General features: G+C 41.8%; 1 long non-coding RNA gene across 1 annotated transcript; it reads left to right on the top strand.

The window, feature by feature from the left end:
- Positions 1-10,700: 10,700 nt before the first annotated feature.
- Positions 10,701-12,625, top strand: LOC145432040 (uncharacterized). Its single transcript, XR_013912383.1, has 3 exons — positions 10,701-10,786; positions 11,798-11,887; positions 11,972-12,625. It is a non-coding gene; the product is annotated as an uncharacterized LOC145432040 (long non-coding RNA).
- Positions 12,626-15,899: the final 3,274 nt, after the last annotated feature.

Raw genomic sequence — 15,899 nt, 5'->3', positions numbered from 1 at the left:
ACTGTCGGAGTTCCAGTATCACAGTATAATTTGCTAAGCCGTGTCTTACCAGCAGCAGGCCAAACTGATCAGCTGACCTCAATACTGTGACTCATCCAGCTAAAAACACTTCATACATGTTTGTAATCATCGTGCACTCTATTAATCTGCAGCCCAACATTATTCATGTAAGTTCAAACTCCAGTGTATTTGTATGTAGAGTTGCTGGTAACTACGTACTGCTGCCTAAAACAAGCATCCATATGTCCGTCCGTGTCAAGCATGAACGAGCGGACTCAAGCGCAGGACCGAAAGACCTTAAAGTAACAACGAAGTTTATTTACGCAACACCAACTGATGTATACAATGTGAGGCGGAATGGGCTCCGGAAAATCCAGGAGAAGAAAGGGTCACGTCACTCTGCCAACACTCGCGATCCGTCTGACTCACACTCGGTAAATCAGCAAACAGGGACGGGTCCAGGAAGGTCTGCGTGCAAAGAAAAACACGGGTTTGAATCTAAGAGGCGATTGATGGAGACAAACACATGAAAAGCAGCAATGCGCTGGAGCTACACCGATGAGAGTCGCACATCCATCCAGCGATGAGAAGCCGCCGTCTTAAGTAGTGGCTGGACATGCAGCGGGTGAGTGATTAGTTGCAGGTGCATGGCTCAAAGGCGGGAGCCCGCAGTGAGTTCCACTCAGGTGAGGAGCGAGAGAGAGAGACTAACAATAACAATCCTGAGAGAGATTGTCGGGGAGACACGGAGGACCGTGACAATCCGTATATGTGTGCTGGAGCCAATCCACCAGGTATCATTGGGTCCAGGAACAACACATAAAGACAGCCTCTCACTGTCGCCTGCATACTTTGGGCAAATTCTGAATCACCATTTATTCTCACATGTCTTTGGACTGAAGCTGGGTGGCCCAAAGAGACCAACTTAGTCCAACAAGGAAATAGTGCTAAACCACTGCACCACAGGTCATAAGCAGCCTGAAAGTAGTATTACCCATGACTGGTCCTAGTGCTGTGGAGTGATCAAAGTGAAGTAAAGCAAAGCTTTCATGTGGAAGAATCACATACAAAGATGCAAACAGTTTACACTGGGCAAGACAGGTGTTGTGGAAGTTTTCCATTAAATAAACTGATCTTGTTGATTCTGTATGAATCAACTTGTTTATGTCCCACAGAGACTGAACATAAAAGGACGAGGTATAAAAGAAAGTTTTGTCTTTATTACTTTCAGTGTATTAAAAAGTGCAAAAGCAAATTCAATTTGCTGGATTTGCATAAAGTGTAACAGAATCCAGAAACAGGGGCAAATCCAATTCAGTGTAATTCAGTTTTATTTATAGAGCACCGAGTCACAACACAAGTGCATAACCGATCAAAAACCAACCAAGATAACCACAAGGCTCACAGGGATGGGTCTAGCAAAGTGCGGTCTTCTAGCCGATATTTGATGGAACACGGATCTCACTGGATCGCTCCAAAATCCAGAACAGAATTTAAAATCCTTCGCCCCAATACAACACGTTGCTCTCAGACTGCTGGCTTTCTTGTGGTTGTTCAGGTATCACACAGTATGATGGAAGGCAGGGCTTCCAGGCCCATCTTCTGTGGAACCAGCGCCCAGTTTGGATTCAGGTGATCTGTCTTTTAACATCAGGCTTAAACCTTTCCTTTTTGATAAAGCTCGTCGTTAGGGCTCGACCAAGTGACCCTGAACCCTTCCTTAGTTATGTTGCAATAGATCGAGGCTGCTGGGGGCTTCTTCTTCACTCACCTCTTTTCCAAAGCGGTGTTTGTACACCACTGTGACTGAATCATTAGTTCATCTCTGGCTCTCTTCCACAGTGTGTCTGTTGCCTTGTCTCCCACCCATCAGCAAATACTTATAGAGGATCGTCTGACTGTTGGGGCTTTCTCTGTATTATTCTTGACCTCACCGCATAAAGCACTTTGAGGCAACTATTTGGTTGCCTTAAGAAGACGTAAACAGCTATGTTACAGTCAACATAACAAAGAATTTTTGTTGACTTCCCTGTCACTGTTCACAATGAACACATTACACAACATCTTACATGAGTTTAATACAAAAATCATAGAATTTATTCTTATGCAATGATTCTTAGCAGTGAGGAAAGATTTAGAAATAAGTTCACATGAAACAAAATTAAGAGCTTTGGGGGAAGAAAAGTCTGCCAACTGAGACAGACACACACACACACACACACACACACACACACACACGCACACACACACACACACACACGCACACACACACACACACACACGCACACACACACACACACACACACGCACGCACGCACACACACACACACAAACACACACACACACACCTAGCTAAATGAAATAAGGTGAAGTTGTTTAATACCGTAGCCACTAAAAATGTTACCGTACTGTAAATGCAAAATTATCTGCCTGTAACAGAAATATTACTCATTAAGCAGAAAGCATAACCCCTCACAGTCAGCCTCATGTCCTCCAGTCACCACTAAACTACACCTACATAGTGCTCAGAAAAAGAGTGAAGGTGATAAGCCCCGACTAACAGCAAACATCAAATGTTTTAGATTTCCGTGCAGGACATTCATATTTTTCTCTTCCTTTTTTAAAATCTTTCTTAATGTTTCATTCTTTTGTGAAACAGGGCATCGTTGTAACACACAACAGTACACAGTAAATGCTGTGCATTTATAAAGAGCTTTTAATATCCATTCGCTGCATGACAGAGTGGCGCAAACATCTACAGGAATGTGGTGACATAATAGTTCTGTGATTACATCAAATGCAGCGTCATTCCTGAGTGTGTCAAAGATGTAACAAACGTAGCTTATGTACTGTATCCTCAGATGCTAGTCTCCAGCAGTCACTCAGCAGCTGGGTGACAAACAGCGACATTGCTGTTTGTCACTTCAACAGTACTGCTTGTAATATTTTGAGAGCAGACCCATTAGCGTCAGGTCTTGTCCATCCACTGTAGGCGAACAGCTTTGAAAGGAATCAACTGGGTTTGTTGTGTTGTTGGAACACACAAAAACCGCAGCAGTGGATGGTTTTAATTTAGCAATATTTAATTTTCACTATAAAATTTTTCTTATCCACCTGTTCATACACACAGTTTATCTCTTCCAGTAGTAAACTGGCATATGGAGACAACAGTGACTGAGCTGCTAAGTGAACAACCTTGTCTATGACCTGAGACACAGATGCCCTTTTCAGAAGTGTGATGAAGTATAATGTTCTACTATTTTACAAGAAAAGAGGGGAAAGTTGTAAATATTAAGTCTTGCTGAAGTCTAAAATCTTGCCTATGGCAATTAAAACCTTAAGGGCCATTCCTGTGTAAATAAATAAATCCACTCATATACACTTACTTCCTCTGCTACAGACAGGTGACAAATTGAAGTAAGAACCTGGACCTTAATCAACACTCAAAATGAGAGCTGTTGGAATGCTGTGGGGATTTTACAACAGCAACACCAGGCAGGTATCCAAAACTGAAAAAAGCAAGGTAGCTGGCTAGCACACAAATGATGAACTGAGCACAGGGAGGAAACAGGCTGAGACTGACAGAGAAGGATGACAACTTAGAGATTTCACTGGGGTGGGAAGGTAGGAAAGCTTAGATCTAAGAGCCATAACCTGTCCAGTGAACTAGATGGTGGAGACCCCAGCCCCTACGATGGACAGTCAATATAGTCTTCTGACTATAAAGGATGGCTGCATGTCAATCAAGCAGGTGGAGGGAAATTGGAAGGTGAGTTGATGGAGACAGTTTCCATTATGAGACAGAATGTAACCACCCTGTGGTTTTTAGCAACTTTAAACTCCGTTTCAAAGGCACCAATAAAACATGGACATGATTTTTAGACTACTTTTCCAAAGGAATGTCTTTGCAGGATAGCCCAAGTGTTTGCTATAAGTAGGAATTGGGTCCAGTAAAGTTCTTTATTGAAGCCCCAAAACTAATAGTGTAGACACTATTAGTTTGGTGCAGAGAAAACAAAATACCGCAGATATTCGTGATAATTTCTTGACAGGACTAGATGAAGTGGAGATGTCTGGTGAGTCACATGGCCAAGATACTGCCAATAAGGGCTGTAATATAGAGTGGCCCAGATAATGGAACTGTAGAGACATTTGCTGGGGAAACTAGGTCTGAATCAAGAAACCACTGCTCAACACCAGATTATACCAGCAACCCATTGACAGATGGTGATTGATCCATCTGTCAACGGGTTGCTGGACCCTGTCCTCTGGCTGTCATAAGGATACAGCATATGAATGAGCCAGCACATAGAAACAGATAACCATTTCCTTAAGGCTGGTTTTGAATCACCAGTTACTCTAACATATACTCAAACACATGGGTCCTGGGGTTGCCTTGGAACACTTACATAACTTCCCCTTGGGATCAATAAAGTATTCTGATTCTGAGTCTGATGCAGAACACCTCACGTAAAAGGTGCTTGAGAGCCATCCTTTCACATGACATCCTATCACTCAGTGTTTTTATTGGAGATTATGTATCAGAATTTCAAGAGCAGGACCACGCCTCCAAACACGCTCCTTCCGGTTGTCATCTACAGAGGTTCCCCCAGTTCTGCAAGCTGTTCATTCTTGTTTACGTGCCCCTCCCTCCTTGTTCTCCATTCTTTAACTTCTTCATTTCTATTTAGCGCACGGGGATCTGCCAGGCCCAGGAACCGTCGCCAGTCCCCTTCAAGGGCTTCCCCAAACCGCAGCTCAATTCGTGTCAAAGCATCACCTTTACCTACTAAAACACTGTCAAACCTAAAATGAGGACGTGGGCCCAGCTAGTGAATTTACAGTGAAAAATTCAATAACAAAAGACAACAGAAAGATTTTGTAGGTCCTAAGCAGAAAGATTCACGACTTCCTGGCTGATCAGGAACAGCTGATGACACAATCACCCACAGGTGAGGAAACCAGCCCAGGTGCTGACTGCCTGCAGCTGGAGAAAGACCCACTTCTAAAACACAGGGTGTGGTTAGTGTACACACAACAACAAAGAGAGAGAAAGGGTGAGAGAGACAGAGAATATATCCCACCCAGCAGCCCAGAGGGAGCAGAGAATCCCAGACCTCCCTCTCCCCAGCCACCTCCTCCAACTTGTCCGGGGGAACAAGGCGTTCCCAGGCCAGCCGAGAGATATAATCTCTCCAGCGTGTCTTGTCAGTTGGAACACACTCTCCAGTGCCCCTTCTTAAAGGTGGGAACCACCACCTCGGTCTGCAAATCTAGAGGTACTGCCCCTGATCTCCACGCAACATTGTAGAGGCATGTCAATCAAGACAGCCCTACAACATCCAGAGCCTGCAGGAACTCGGGGGAGACTTCATCCACCCCAGGGGCTCTGCCACCGAGGAGTTGTTTAACTGCTTCAGTGACCCCACCCCCAAGATAGATGAGTCGTCCCCCTCATCCCAGGTTCTGCTTCCTCCAGGGAAGACGTGCCAGAGGGATTGAGGAGGTCCTCGAAATATTCCTTCCATCGTCCAACAATGTTCTTCGTCAAAGTCAGCAGCGTTCCATCTGCACTATACACAGTGCAGGTAGCACACCGCTTTCCCCTCCCGAGTCCCCTGACGGTTTGCCAAAATCGCCTTGAGGCAGTCTGAAAGTCTTTTTCCATATCCTCTCTGAACTCCTCCCACACCTGAGTTTTTGCTTTAGCGACTGCCCGAGCTGCCTTCCACTTGGCCTGTCGCTATCTATCAGTTGCCTCTAAAGTTCCACCGGCAGGTGCGTCGCTGAGCGGGGAAAAACGGTTAGACACATGAACAGGTTGGTGGTGTACCTGGGGCTTCTGTTTAAGACCACGCTTCCTCCTCACCGTCACCCAGACATCCTGTTGCTGCCAGGGGACTGGCTGTGGCTCAGGTGGTAGAGCAGATCAGCTACTGATTGGAAGGTTGGTGGTTTGTTCCTTGGCTTCTCCAGTCTGCATGCCAAGTATCCTTGGGCAAGGCACTCACCCCAAGTTGCTCTCCGATGCGTTGATCGGAGTGTGAATGTAGTTAGATTGCACTTGAGTTTAGAAGTGCTTGTATGAGTGGGTGTGACTGGGGTGAATGAGGCACGTTGTATACAGCGCTTTGAGTACTCCGGGAGAGTAGAAAAGTGCTAAATAAGAATCAGTCCACGTACCTTTGGCTGCACAGGCTACAGGGGTTTATGGGCTATGGGTTTTTCAAGGGTGCGAAGCCAAGTCTCCAATTCAGTGATCCTGAGCTGCAAACAGGCTACATTTATTACAAGTGTCATTACTGCTAAAGGAGGCTGAGGAATAACTGAACATCTGACACATCTGATACTCTACAGCAGAGAGAGCGAACACCAAGTGACAGCACCACCCCTGCAGTACAGAGTTTTACATGTTTTCCAAGCAGGGATTAAGATACCCTATGCAGACTCCATTATTGGATGAACATGAAAAAAGATAAGATAGAAAGAGGCAGGTGGGCACCATAAGCAACAGCACCACAGTCAATGATCCCGGGTGTACAGGTCAGCAGAGTGTGTCTGCTGCTTTCAGTTAAATCAACTAGCTAATATGTAAAGATATCTGAAATTACACTTAACCACATAATAAGTGATCTAAATCATTGCTATGATTGTGTTTCAAAAATGTTCAATTCTTCTTTGTGTCTCTGCTGTAATCAAAGAGAAATAATATTTGTATGGGTTGCATTTACAAAGAGGAATTAGCCAGTCAGTAGCTCTTATATCTACACTCAACAAAAATATAAACGCAACACCTTTGTTACTGCTCCCATTCCCCATGGGATGGACGTAGAGACCTAAAATTCATTCCAGATACACAATATAACCATCCCTCCCAAACAGTGGTCACAAATCAGTCCAAATGTGTGGTAGTGGGCACATCTGCTATATTGAGATAATCCATCCCACCTCACAGGTGTGCCACATCAGGATGCTGATCTGACATCATGAGTAGTGCACAGGTGTACCTCAGACTGCCCACAACAAAAGGCCACCCTGGAATGTGCAGTTTTGTCTCACAGCAAAATGCCACAAGCAATGAGGGAGCGTGCAATTGGCATGCTGACAGCAGGAATGTCAACCAGATCTGTCGCCCGTGCATTGAATGTTCATTTCTCAACCATAAGCGGTCTCCACAGGCGTTTCAGAGAATATGGCAGCACATCCAACCGGCCTCACAACCGCAGACCTCGTGTAACCACACCAGCCCAGGACCTCCACATCCAGCAGGTTCACCTCCAAGATCGTCTGAGACCAGCCACCCAGACAGCTGCTGGAACAATTGGTTTGCACAACCAAACAATTTCTGCACAAACTGTCAGAAACCGTCTCAGGGACGCTCAACTGCATGCCCGTCGTCCTCATCGGGGTCTTGACCTGACTCCAGCTCGTCGCCGTAACAGACTTGTGTGGGCAAATGCTCACATTCGATGGCGTCTGGCACGTTGGAGAGGTGTGCGCTTCACGGATGAATCATGGTTCACATTGTTCAGGGCAGATGGCAGCTGAGAATGTCCCAGTTCTTGCATGGCCAGCATACTCACCGGACATGTCACCCATTGAGCATGTTCGGGATGTGCTTGACCGGCGTATACGACAGCGTGTACCAGTTCCCACGAATATCCAACAACCTCGCACAGCCATTGAAGTGGAGTGGACCAACATTCCACAGGCCACAATTGACAATCTGATAGACTCCATGCGACGATGTGTTGCACTGCATGAGGCAAATGGTGGTCACACCAGATACTGACCGGTTCTGGGTCCCCAGACCCCCAATACCGCAAAAAACTGCACATTCCAGGGTGGCCTTTTGTTGTGGGCAGTCTGAGGTACACCTGTGCACTACTCATGATGTCAGATCAGCATCCTGATGTGGCACACCTGTGAGGTGGGATGGATTATCTCAATATAGCAGATGTGCCCACTACCACACATTTGGACTGATTTGTGACCACTGTTTGGGAGGGATGGTTATATTGTGTATCTGGAATGAATTTTAGGTCTCTACGTCCATCCCATGGGGAATGGGAGCAGTAACAAAGGTGTTGCGTTTATATTTTTGTTGAGTGTATTTTCAGCCCACCTCTGATTCAGCTATGTCTCTGCTCTCATCTGCTCTGCAGTTCTCTCCAGCTGACACTGTGACATGGAAAAATTCATGAAGTGTCAGATTTAAAAGGGGTCATTATTAATATATTCTTTTTCACACAAATGTGTTCTATAGCCCTGCTAAAGTACTCTTATATATGGAAAGTCTAAGTTTTAAACCAACCCATTAGACTTTATTTTTTAAGATGGGAGTCTAAAATAAAACAGGAAGTTGAACAGACCGCTAAACAGAGCTCAAACATTGTTAGATTTCACCCGACGACATTAGAGGTTTGTGAGATTAAAATGTAAAGTTATAGGGTGTAGATGGAAGTTAAAGGTTTGATGAGTTTCCAAAGACTAGGACATCGAGATCATACAGCAGATAAAGATGCCGTAAAACCAACTAGCTTTTTGAGGCTGATTGGTCCAAACCATTTACACCTAGATGTTTGATGATTTCGCAAAAACACTGTTTTTTGTTTTTTTAGTTTCACAATGTTTTTGAAATTCTTTCTACATTTTCAGTCAGGGGCACCACCAAAGGGGGCCAGACGGGGCACTGGACACCCCCCAAAATTTGTTTCTCATGCCAAATATTTATTTTTAGGAGTTAAGTAGATTTATTAAGGAATAAAAATACATTATTTTTATCCTGAAGAATGAAGTTGGGGTCTGAGGTGGGGCCATTTTTAAATTGAACTTTTCACTTGGAATATGGTCAGGTTCAGTCATCTGATACTACTTGGTTAAAGGTCGAAATCAGAAAACTTGAATTGGTAGCAAAGTGATAAGTTTAGCTCCATGCTAATGTAAACATGTTTTACATATTTGTAAACAGTCATTGGAGGTTGCTTAAATTTAAAATATAACTGTAAACTTTAACAAACAATACCAAAATAACCATAATGGAAATAGAGGCATGTGATCACCACACTGGGCTGGACTTATCTAGATTTGTCAGAAGTCAGACAAACAGCAGCTTCTTTAACATTACAAGAACTGCTGGTCTCTACTGAAGACACACCTGAAAGGTGACTCGAGAGAGGTTAGTGTGTGATCAAATTCATTCACCATGATTGAAATACTGTCGCTTTTTAATAGATGGTGGAACAAGAGATTCAATAAGCACCAAAATTTAAAATACAACCAATGTAATTATGTCAAAAGTGCTATGTATCTTTTAAACATCTGCCACAAGTATTATAAGAGCTGACAGGCCGAATATACAGTAGGGATAAGCTGCTGTAGTTGGACTCTAAGGCAGACAACACTCGGAGGCGCTGGGACTGAGGGTGACAAAGCTTTATTTACAGTGGTGCAATTAATGTAAACAGCGAACGGCAGTGAGAGGTGCTCAAAGTGCTTACTTAGAACTATAATACCTTAGAATTGCTCAACTTAACAAGGAATAACTCAAAAACACTCGTGAGAAACCGAGGGCTAGCAGCAACCTAAATAAACACACGCTAGAAACTCTACTCTGGAGCATGAATTTATATATAGCATTAGCTCAGAGGCACACTATGATTTCATAATGCTCCGCTGGGAGTCACACAATTCTAACTCGGAAATTCACAATCCTTTACTTGGAGACGCACATGGCCGACTTGGCCCAGTGTCAGTCATTCCTCTGCACAGGTAACTAACCTCTGTGACTCCCCCTGTGCCAACTGCTCTCAGTGATCCTGTGCAAAACCATAAGTGTACAATAAAGGCTTTTATAAGACAAATTAGCCTTTTTCTGATCATGCTTTAGAGGCAGCCTTTTTCTCTGCCATTAGACGCCATGACAGTGTATTACTGATCAGGGTGTAGTTTAAAATAACACAACAATAAACAACAACGTGCTAAAAATAAGAAACACTGGCGATACAGTCATTGGGATAAACATAAACCTAGCCAATAGTTAGAGCTAAATAGTACACAAGTACTGACCTTCAACACTCTAAAAAATATTCGTGGTGTTTGTAGGTAGAACTTAACAAAAAAGCATTTTTCTACTTAAAAAAGTAAGTTGTCTACATGTACACGTTTCAGTGAGTTGACTAATCAATGTTATAAGTCAGTGCAACACAGAAATTAATAAACACCTCCTTAACTTAAATGTTTGAGTATATTGAACAAAATACTTTTGTCATCAATCAACAACACAAAATATTAAGTTTGTGTAACATGTAAAAGTGAGCTTGAACATCCTTCGTGTTTGACCTGCCCATAACTGGACCATAACGAAAAAATAATTACAACTGCCATAAAAAAAGACGGAACGGAAAAAAACAGAGGTTGGCACCACTACCTGGTAAGTTTCTTGTTTTATAGTCTTTTATAAATATGTACTAGTTACAGGAATTTACTGCTTAAGTTTAGTCTGACAATGGCAGCTACATGATGTGAATTGACACTCTGTGTTATGCTAGTTGTTACTCTATAAAAGTATAAAAGAGCGTTTGTATTTTTTCCTGTTATTAATGAAATCTGTCAATTAAATCTGTCACTCTGGTGGTTACTTTGGTTAGCCATAGGTGTGTATGAGACCATGCATACAGCAGAGGGTAACCCCGTAGCATATGTTCGTATCATCACAGGCGTAGCAGTTGTCTGCATTCTTATCACTTTGTGGGAGTAGAGGTGTGTTTCCCCTAGACTGTGTTCGGTGAGTTAACTAAGCATTGAATTTCAAAATAGATTAATTACAAGTTATATTTGTACACTTTAAATTTGATGGTTTTAATCATAGTTTAGCATAGTAAAGTTGCTAAAGTTAAAGTTGTTAGCTAGCTTTCTTTTAGCTTGCAAACGTTCCTCGCAATTGTCAATTTTTCCACTTATACTTAAAATTTGTCACTTGTCAGGGTGCATTTGGTTAGCTGATAGACCTTGCAGACAGCACAGCATGTTCAATTTGAACCTGTATATGTTCAAATTAACCAGTCAGCAGCTGCCTGCATTTTTATCTACCATGGTGTCAGAGTAAATTTGTGTTTCGACGGTCTTGGGTGAGGTAACTAATTACTGACAGAGTGTGAGTAAAAGTATTTCTATCAAATGTATTGATATTTTAAGCTCAAATGTGAAATATGCCTGAGGTTAAAGTTAGTTGACCTAGCAAGAAAAAAACAAAATTGTGTGTGTGCACATAAGACTTGCTTTCGTTACCTTCTGTAATTGTAAGCATAATGTGAAGTGTGGGATTGTAGCATGTCAACAGTGGTCTTCAAATAATTAAAAAGAAAATTCTCTCACACATTTGGATATGACACAATTTTTCCAATTTTAAATTACAGTCTGTAGATTTATTTATTTAGTTAGTTTTTGGATTCATCTTTTCAGTGTTTCATTGTGGTGTTTTAGAGAAGGTTTTATACTTAAAATAACTTAACTCAAAAGCCTTGGTAAGCCTTTGTAGTCTTTTATAGTCCTTAGAGCTCAACAAAAACTGTTTGAAATAGTTTCCAAATCTAGGTTACATTTACTTTCACTCACCTTAACCTACTGCTAGCAAAGGGTGCATTGAAAGCAGGGCAGTATGTAACAGATTAAATTCAAGTTATAAAAATTTAATTGTTTATTTGTTAAAAACAAAAATTAAATCAATAATTAGCAAAACGCTAGTCCTATGAATGTAATGTGTTTGACTTTTGGCCTAGTAAACTTTATTCTCCAGAGTTCGGTGGAAACAAGAAGAGAGGTCGCAATCCGTTGCCTGGTGGTGTATTTGAAAGAGAAAGAAGAGGATCTCTTCAGAGAACAGCTGGTAGGTAAATCTCACATTGTTTTGTGTTATATTTTTAAATAGCATATAAAATACCGACATGTTTCTTTTTAACCTACTTGCCAGGATGGTGAAGAACAGTTCTCAGAAGAAGTGGTAAAGATCGTAGTCACCAGACGTGCAGCAGTGTCTCTTCCAGCCGTCGCTAAAATTGTGATTGAAGGAACAGCTGTCCTGGAAGACCTTGATGTGCCCAGAGCATGTGCCTTAATGATGGGACTTATATACGCTCTCAATCTGAGCTACCCCAAACAAGTAAAGAACACTCTAGAGGTATTCCAGAAGGTGTTTCTGGAACTTGATGGGCTTAAAGCCAGCCAACGGGTAATGTCTCTTAAGTACAAACTTAGTGGTTCTCAAAGTCGGTCATCAGGCCCCACTGCTCTGCTTGTTTCTATTAATAACTAAACACTGTTGATTGGCTGGTGTGTTCAGTTAATCAGAAGTTGTAGACACCATTGTGGATGAAGAAAAACGAAGTGAATTGGTATGTTTTAGCTTCTGATTCAACACACCTTGTCCAAGTAATAAACATGCTACATTTTCTTTTGTTACTGAGGTTGTTTGCGGAGGAATTGTACTGAAATATATTATTGTTTTTGCCCACTCATTTATAATTAAAGGGCTGCTGTAATGTTTGATTTATGTTGTATGACACAGAAGTGTATTACTTCGAAAATGTTATGCAATAAACTGTTTCATCAGCTGGAATAATTTAAATGTACGGTGGCCCTGAAGTGCAAATCACACCAACAAATTGCTAAACACAACAACAAAATTGAGAGGCCCTGAAGTGCAAATCACACCAACAAATTGCTAAACACAACAACAAAATCGAGAAACAAAAAAACAAATGGAGAATCACAAAAACAAAATTGAGAAGCACAAAATCAAATTAAGAAGCACAAAAACAAAATTGAGAAGCACAAAAACAAAACTGAGAATCACAAAAACAAAATTGAGAATCACAAAAACAAAATTGAGAATCACAAAAACAAAAGAAGAATCACAAAAACAAATTAAGAAGCACAAAAACAAAAGAAGAATCACAAAAACAAATCAAGAAGCACAAAAACAAAAGAAGAATCACAAAAACAAATCGAGAAGCACAAAAACAAAAGAAGAATCACAAAAACAAATTGAGAAGCACAATTACATTAAGAAAACCGGAAAGGGTAGGTACCAGTCGGCAACAGGAGACATCACTGATTGGATGTCCGATCTGTTCGTCTTTGGAACCGGAAGTTACTCTGCCTGTGGCGCATTTCGTTTGAAGAAGAACGGCGGAATGTTTTGTCCTAGCTGTGGGAAAAAGCTGGTTGAGGAGTCGCCGAACTTTTGCAGCGGCTGTGGCGAGAGGCTTTATCACGCATCTTGCATCGGAGACACTTCACTCCCATTGAGTAAGTTAATAAGCATAATAAAATGTTTGTTATTTATTGATTTATTAGCCTAGCGTTAGCTGTTTCCAGACCATAGCAGACCAGAGGGCTGTTCCACTAAGCGAGCTCAGAAAATCGAGGCTCATTTGAAAATGCACGCAGCTGTCAAAATGACTGCTCAAGACCTTTCTAGTAGTGAAGGTTTGAGGGCAGTTCTAGTGTTAACAAACCTCGCAGCTAGGGTGCCAGTGAAGGTTTGAATGGCCGTTTTTATTTTTTATAGTTTTTTGAAAGGAGAGGTAAGGAAATTAATTTTCTGTAATGTACTACAGTGTTTACTTTCTTCTTTCAGAGAAGGCAACAGCAGTGTGTCTGGAAGATTTGATGATGTTTACCACAGGGCTGACGGCAGTTCCACCGGCAGGAATGACACCACCACCATGCATCCAGTTTTTAAGTGATTCGCCTTTTCCAGTTGCAAACACCTGTGCAAATACTCTGAAGCTACCCATCTGTGACTCATATGGCATCTTTAAGGCCAACATGGACTTTGGAATTCAAAATGCTCCAGGATTTGGATGTTCTTAAATCAGCAAGGTCATCAAGTTACAGTTACTGAGTTACCCTGTTAGGTTCAGCTGCCGTTGGCACACTACTTAACACATTCATGTGATAAGCAACTTCCATATTGTTAAACATTTAGTTGTTTGTTCTTAATATTGTGTATGTTGGAAAAGTGACAGAAATGCTGGACACTATTTGTAAATGGTTTTATTAAAGAAAATTGTAAATGTTTCCTTGTGGTTAAATGTTAATATTTAAATTCATGCCAGTTGCTGTATATTATGAACAATATTATATTCAATTTAGCAAGAGGGAAAGGAAACACTACTAACATTAAAAAATGAAGGAAAAACAGAAGGGCTGGAGCACTCAAGTCCAAAGGTTTTATTAGGTGCAAAAAAAGGAAAGAAACTAACGTTTCGACACCGTGTGTGTCTTCGTCAGAGTAACTCTGACAAATGTCATTACAAACTGAAGTTCAGTTGGTATCTAAAACCCAGCTATGTCCTTCAGGGCCAAATACAGTTCTGTGGCCGATTCCCAGTCTTGTGGCTGCTGCAGTGTGTTTTGTTGTACAGCCTGTTGTAAATATTCCTCAATGTTTGGATCACCACACAATCCAACCGGTAGCCCCTCCTCGGGAAACGCATCCAGTTCCCTCTCCTCAACAGCAAACCCACAGTCTCTTGAACCATATCTGCAAAATGAAAATAGAAAAGTGAAGGATTTTTTGCTGACAATATGGAACTACATAAATCAACACATGCAGTGACATGTTATAAACTGCTCTATCATACTTATGTGTAAAATTATGAATATATATTAACCAACTTAAGCAATAACAACACCTTGCATTTAGTTTGATGCAAAAGATTAATTCATTTTGTTAAGAACTCAAATACCTGTGAGGCAAGTTCGTTTGGAATCCCACCTGGACACGATGCAAGTCTGCTTGGCCGGATCCTGTGTTTGTTCCAGAGGTCTTTGCATTCATCCAGGTCTTTCTGTAGAACCCCTCTGAAGCAGAATCTCAGCAAGCATTGGTGTTCGTGGCTTCCATTTAAGTTTCCAGAGTCTCTTAGGTCTCCAAACAAGTCCATCCAAAACTGAGACCTGGGTATATAATTAATATTTAAGAATCAATTTAGCTTTGTTCTTGGTCATTTTATAGGGTTTGTTACATTTTGGTCCCATTTAAAACATGCCACAAATGGATGTCAAACAAAGTAATGCATATTAGTTTTCCATAAATATTGTAGCGACCCTGCAGTAATGTTCTTGTTAAAAATGCTGTATTCTTTTCACTCTGTTCTGTGTGTTGATTGTGAGGAGTGGAGAGTTTGGTCTGAGTTTTTCATTTTGTATTGGCGTCGTTAAATCTAGGCAAGCATGCTCATTTCGGCACAACAGCTGACAGTGACCATTTTGAGTTCCTGCAATAAAGTGACGGCTGTTAACGTCTATCTCATCCAACTTTTCAACACGTCCAGCAGGACGCTACTCTATTTTCTTAAATGCATGTAAAAAAACCGATCTGATCAATTTCACTGTAGCTTACACCTACCAGACACAAATGTACCCACCTTCCTCTTCTGAAATAAGACCACCATGACTCGATGCGCTGGTTCCCTGTAGATGATCCGTAACTGTGGCTTGACGATCCAGCATAATAGTCCGTGTGCGCGTGACGGAGGGTACACTGTATTGCTGCCATAGTCCCATTCTCAGTCCCGAAGTCTGTTCGTAATCTCATTGGTATCACACCAAGACTCTTTACACAGTTTATATAATTGTGAGCTATAACAGCCGGGTTGTTGTTTGTTGCTCCACACACAAGCCACATCAGTCTTCTTGAAAAGCCATCTATACATCCTGACAGGGCCAAGCCAAAGGGTTTCAGTTTATCATAGCCATCTACATGCCATATGTAATTGGGCCCCATGGAGTGATACGTGCGTCTTGTGAACCTCCTTCGAGTTCTCAAAGCGATTCCTTGAGGATTTAGTTGTCTCAACAGCCTCATAACTACATCACGCTTGACACGCAGC

This window comes from Astatotilapia calliptera, chromosome 11, assembly GCF_964374335.1.
Source record: "Astatotilapia calliptera chromosome 11, fAstCal68.1, whole genome shotgun sequence".
Classification (NCBI taxonomy): domain Eukaryota; kingdom Metazoa; phylum Chordata; class Actinopteri; order Cichliformes; family Cichlidae; genus Astatotilapia; species Astatotilapia calliptera.
The sequence above is the reverse complement of the archived record's forward strand: the minus strand, read 5'-3'. Positions and strand labels throughout refer to the sequence as shown.